The following is a 6,000-nucleotide window of genomic DNA, read 5'->3' as shown; positions in this document are numbered from 1 at the left end:
GTTTGCATCATGCGTTATCCATTGTAACCTACCTGGATTTGTATTCCGGGAGTTTTATGTAGAAACTGCGAAATAGCTCCTGTCCACCTCCTGTATGGCTGTTTCGCCGTTCAGATCGCCCTCTCTCAACAGTCTCAGCGCAACATCGCTGTTTGGATCTCTTGAGTCAAACGTGCTCCTCGGACCAAAAAAAAAAAAAACCCCGGTGGAGCCACTGTGTCGTCCTCATGCACGGAGAGGCAGGTCCCCAGCCTCGCTCGGTTTTGGGGATTGGATCAAACCGGCCAGAGGTGATCGCCTTTCGTCCTCTCTTGCCTTGGCGCCCTCCTCCCCAGATCCTCCCTGTCTGACGGATTGACCGGGTCGCAGAGCTGTCAATGACGAGGGAGGAGGAGGCGGAGGAGGGGGGGAGTGAGCGATGGGGGGGGGGGGGGGGGGGGGGAGTCGGTATTTTAAGATCAGAGATGGATCTTCAGAGCCCGTCCGCACGGCTCTCCCTCCTCCTGCAAGCCGTGAATCAGCGCTCTCCTCCTCTCCCCCTCTCTCTCGCTCCGCTGCGATAGCGCAGGAAATCTGTGATGATGTCGCTCTTGTAGATCGGCACCGCCGTGAAGCTCCTTATTCCCGGCTGTCTTCTCTACAGAAACGGACCACTGCGATTAGTATTAACCACCGTCTTACATTAGAAACGCACTCGGGCTGTGCGTTTAAGTTACCCAGGCTGTCATATGGACTTTGCGCACCATCGGAATGAGCACGGCGCGTCTCTCCTCTGCGCCGAGTTCGTTTCTGGAGCTGGTTGCTGGAGACGAGCTTTATCCACACATTGTCATCCTCGCAGATAATTATTCATATTTGTAGGGGCTAATTCTCACGCGGTGGAGGTGTGAAATGGTTGCGCCCCCCATCCCTCCGCCCCCCATCTTTAAAAGTCACACCGACAGGCGCGCAAATACGTCACCACAGGCTGAGAGAAGAAACCTGCACCACAAAGCATGAATATCACCCAGGTCCACAGCCCACCATGTCGAGGGTTCACAACAGGAGGGAGAAGTGAGGAGGAGGAAGCAGGAAAAGCTTATTGTTAAAGTATCAGCCACTTATTTACCTCTACAAACTGAGTGAGTGAGTCTGCCCTTTTGGTCACGTGCTGCTAATATATGACACAAAATCTAGCAACAGCAGGAAGAGAATCACTGAGTCGCTGACCTTTATTCTGGCCACAAGCCACAAATACCAAACACACAATAGATGAGAAAAATGGGTTTATAATTGCAGTAGAAAAAACATGTTTGCAGCTTGAAGAAGCATGATATTATATTACATTTGTATTAAATGTATATGTGTATGCACAGACACAGAACCAGTAACCATCTGCAAAGTCACAAGCTCAGGAGTTTATGAGTGCTGCATTCAAGAAGTTATGACATATTTCACAACACTAATATAATATCAAAGTAATACTGACACTAGTGCCAATTCACCAAGTTAGCTCTCTTTCAAGTGTTAGAAATGTGACATATGAAGCTATAAGCTGTGGTGCAAAACTTGATCATGCTACAAAGATGATAAGTAGAAGGCTGAGTGTTGCAATTCATCGTTAAAAAAGCTGCAGTGTGTAGGATTTGGCGGCATCTAGCGGTGAGATTGCACATTGCAACCAACTGAAACTTCTCCCGAGTGCCAAGCATGTAGGATAAGCTATGAAGAAACATGGCGGCATGCTCCATGAAGGGGACCCACATCGTATGTAGATCTAAACATCTCGTTAGGTAATGGAAGCACAAGGGTTCATATTTTGTGATTATACACTTAAAAAAAGATACTACTATAATATTCAATTTCTACCAATTGTTCCCCCTCAATGCTACACACTCTAAACTTAAAAGACAATTTTTGAGAAATGCACTCATTTGTTTTCTGGCTCAGAGTTATAAGATGCCACTCTCCAGTTTGTCCATTAAATAACTAGAGCCAGTCGCCGGTTAGCTTAGCTTAGCACAAAGACTTAAAACATGGGGTAACAGCTAGCATGGCTCTGTCCAAAAGGTTAAAAAAACAAAACACACCCTTTAGCACCTCTAAATTTACTTAGTGACGTGTTATATCTTGTTTGTTTAATGTGTAAAATTGCCCTGTCTCCAGTTTCCAGTCTTTGTGCTAAGCTAAGCTAACTGTAAGCAAATTAGTATTTCCCAAAATGTCAAACTATTCCTTTAAACCCCAGAGTCAGAGTCACTGAACACACTTCCCCTCCCGTCTTTCTTTGGGTGCGTTCCCAAACCCATACTACCATACTATTTAGTATGCCAGAAAAATAATTTGTATGTATTAGTAAGTATTTACTGTCCCAATACGTAATATGTCAAATGCAGTATGCCAAAACCACCAGGATGTTAGGATAAAGAATACTGCATCCGGTCGCACTTTGCAGTATGAAAGCCAGCATGCTTTTCTAGCTGTTCTGACCCACAATCCTCAGTGCAGCAGAAGATATATCTCATTGACTGAGCAGGGAGAACACAGACTGACAGACAGCCTGATGGCAGCTCATTGACAGATACCAACAGTACGTACTTGTAAGGGGCAGCTGCAGTACGTCCTAAAAGTAAAACAAAATAAAAAATAGCGTGAGATTTGGTACACAGCTATCATCTCTCTTCTTGCAGTTGCATTGCACAACCCAATGCTCTTCCCCAGTTAGATGCATTACTAGCCAGTAGATAATAAGCTTCACTGGGCTCACAGTCCTTGATGCAGCACCATCACCCATAACCGCTGCTGACGAGACACACAAAGCCTCAGAGACAGGAGCAAAGCAGGATGTTGACACTGCTACCACCTCCGATTACAGGATCATACAAGCCTGAAGCTTTGTGGAAGTAAGTCCTAAAAGTCACAGGGCAAACCAAATTGTAAGTCAAATATGTAAAGTATTTCAAAGTATTTAAAACTGATTAGCGATTAATCAATAATGAATCATCATGAATCCACGCAGAAACAACATGGATAGATCGGAGCAGACATCTTATTGCAGTATGCAGAGTCCCTTTCCTTTAAGGATGGAGCCTGTATGCAAAGCAGGAGAAAAAAAAATCAATTGGATCCCATTTTAATTACATAGTCCGGCACTGTGGTACAGAATCGTATTAGCGTGTTCAGATTTCCATGCTTGTTAAATTCAAATATGAAATTAAAAAACAAAATGCTTCCCAAAATGGACGGGAGGGAGGAGACGGACCAATCTGGTCAGGTGGCCCCCACCACTCCGGTCCGCCATCCTCCACTCCCTCTCGATGTGATGCCGTAATTAGTATGGAGAATATGGTTGGATGTTTTAATGAAGTTTTCTTATCTGCAGCAGAAAGGGTGGAGGCGGTGAAACACACAGGACAGACTGGTGCACGCCAGCTCTTTCAGTGTACCTGCAGCCAGCATGCATCACATGATTGGAATTCAATGCCTGCTCTGGCCTCTCTCATCAAAGTCCTCCAAGCGTTCAGTGATGATTAATGGATTATACTCGTAATCAACACACCAGGCCTGCTTGTGCTTCCCACTGAGAGCAGCGGCACTTACAAGGGCGGGCGGCTTGATGGCCGTGGCCCTGGAACAGACTGGTTGCATTGATCCTCTGGGAGCAGAGCAACGTCACCTCTCCTTCCTGTATTTCCCTCCTTTCCTGTTCTCGCCACAGCTCACATGACGGCGGCCGCGTCTCTCTAGATCCGTTTCATCAAAACGTCTGGCATGCGGCAGTAGTGAATCTGGAGCAGGGAACGATACAGCACAGCGCAAGAGAATAGTGCTGCTTTTGCACTTTGTGATTTGTATTTTGTCTCTCAACGCTGCGCTCGGCACTCTGCACATGCTGATAATTTGTAGGCTGGAGTTGCAACAACTTCAGTGGAGTAAAGGCAAGGCGGTGACACAGTGGGCCCGGCTGGTGAGAGAAAGAGGGAGGGGGGGGGGGGGGGGGGGGGGAGGGTCATCGGGGGACTTAACACTGACACCAACCCTGGGCGACGTCCGCTTATGACGGTCAGTAATGAACAGTGAAGCTGTGAAATGAGAAAGGTAAAGCGTCACCTCGCATCAGGATCTAAAGACCTCAGAGCTGGAGGGCCACTTCCTATCACCGCTGAATGTGTGTGTTTAGACGGTGGTGTGTTGGTGGGGGTCAGACACAGAGCAACGCACCAACAGCCCCTTGAGGACTTGCTTTAAACGACGCATGGAGTGTGTAGGGACACAGCAAGTTAAATGAAAATGCTGCGTTCTTTAAAAAGGGTTAGTTCACCCAAACTACAAAAAAAGAAAAACTCAATTACCTCCGGTGCTATCTGGTCATGCATATGGGTTTTGGTTTTATTTGCCCAGGTTTGGAGACATTGTGATGCAGGTGAATGGTATTTCATTTGTGAAGCTCACAATTCTCAAAAGCAAAATGTCTTTTCAAAAGGTGTCCCCCGTTACTCTGGAGCAATAGTTTTGTGTCTGTAAACCCGTTTATACAAAGCCATGTGTACTTGCGACTCCTTGTCACAGCTTGGATGAGTTGGGGAGTAACAATGCTCCGAGTAATCCCCATGACATGCTGTCAACAGATTTCATAGGGACAATTTCTTTAGTGTAAACTAATGCCAACTAGGACATTGTTTCTGGAAAAACATGCATCGCATTAAATGTTATTTTTCATTACAAAGACCACAGAGGAGATTCCTTTTATCTAGTGTTGGGATGCCAACAAATCTTAGACAGATATCACAAAACCTGGACGAATAAAATCAAAACAAACTGACCATCTTGCGATGGGATCACACCATCGGGCAAAGGGAGCAAAATGGGAAAAATCCCCACTTCCAACCCGGCAACTTCAGACACACACACACACACACACACACACACACACAGATTCACAAGGTGAAAACAATACCAGCGTCGCTGTCGTGGCTGGTAATGAAAATAAAACTAGATACCATCATAGCAGTGGATCACTAGAGCTGTGGACCCCATGGGGATAGGCACCCCAGAACAGGGTCCTAAATTAAATCTGAAGGGATGGTTAGGGAAAGAAATAATTATGTCACACAAAATGATGTTTACTTTTTCTGACTTCTTTTGTAATATTGAATATGTTTACCTCATCACTCCATAAAATCCTTAAAATCAAATAGCCTGAGCAAGACAAGTCAAGCAAGTAGTTGCTTCACTTTACAGGACCACAAGCCAAAAAGGCCGGGAGCCGCTGCATTAATAACTACAGACCATCTGGACATGGGATCAGACCAACCAACGCGCCAAATCCAGGCCAAGGGCGCTACTTCCGACCACACACATCTTCCAACATCATTGTGATCTCAACAACACACCTGTAAAGTGTCGGGATTGCGCGTTTGCTACACTATCACACACAGACAGACATATAAAAACACTCACACAGACTCACAAGGTGAAAACAATACTATGCTTGTTGTATCCAGTCAAACACTGTCATCCCATCATCTAGACATACAGGCACACATAATCATGTAAGAAGAAGAGCTCGGTACTCTTCATATAACGCCAAATAACCTTGACTACCCTGCACTAATAAATCCTCCCCTCAAATAAAACCCTGACACGCTATAGATATACAGAGTGCAATGCAGATAGGTGTGAGGCTTTCACACTGCGTGCGCCTTCAGCTCAAATGAGATCCATAGAGACCAGTATTTGCACACATATAGCATCGCCGGTCTATGGAGAGTGCCCCTTCTGCAGCTGCAGCCATTGGAGCTGAGCATTCAGTGGTTCACTGGTCCGGAATATATTCGCCGAGGAAGATGTGCGAGAGAGGGATACCCGCACTGACTCCATTACATCAGAGACACGCAGAAGACGAGTGTAGCACACTGGACTCCACACTCATCTGCTCATCTCCCACGTGCCTTATGGTGCTGAATGGAAGAGAGGAAGGAGGGTAGAGAATCAAAAAGTAGGGGAAGACGTGGATGAGAC

The sequence above is a fragment of the Anarhichas minor genome, unplaced genomic scaffold (assembly GCF_050575085.1).
Source record: "Anarhichas minor isolate MPS153535 unplaced genomic scaffold, ASM5057508v1 ptg000040l, whole genome shotgun sequence".
In the NCBI taxonomy this organism is placed as follows: domain Eukaryota; kingdom Metazoa; phylum Chordata; class Actinopteri; order Perciformes; family Anarhichadidae; genus Anarhichas; species Anarhichas minor.
This window is presented reverse-complemented; position numbering follows the sequence as displayed.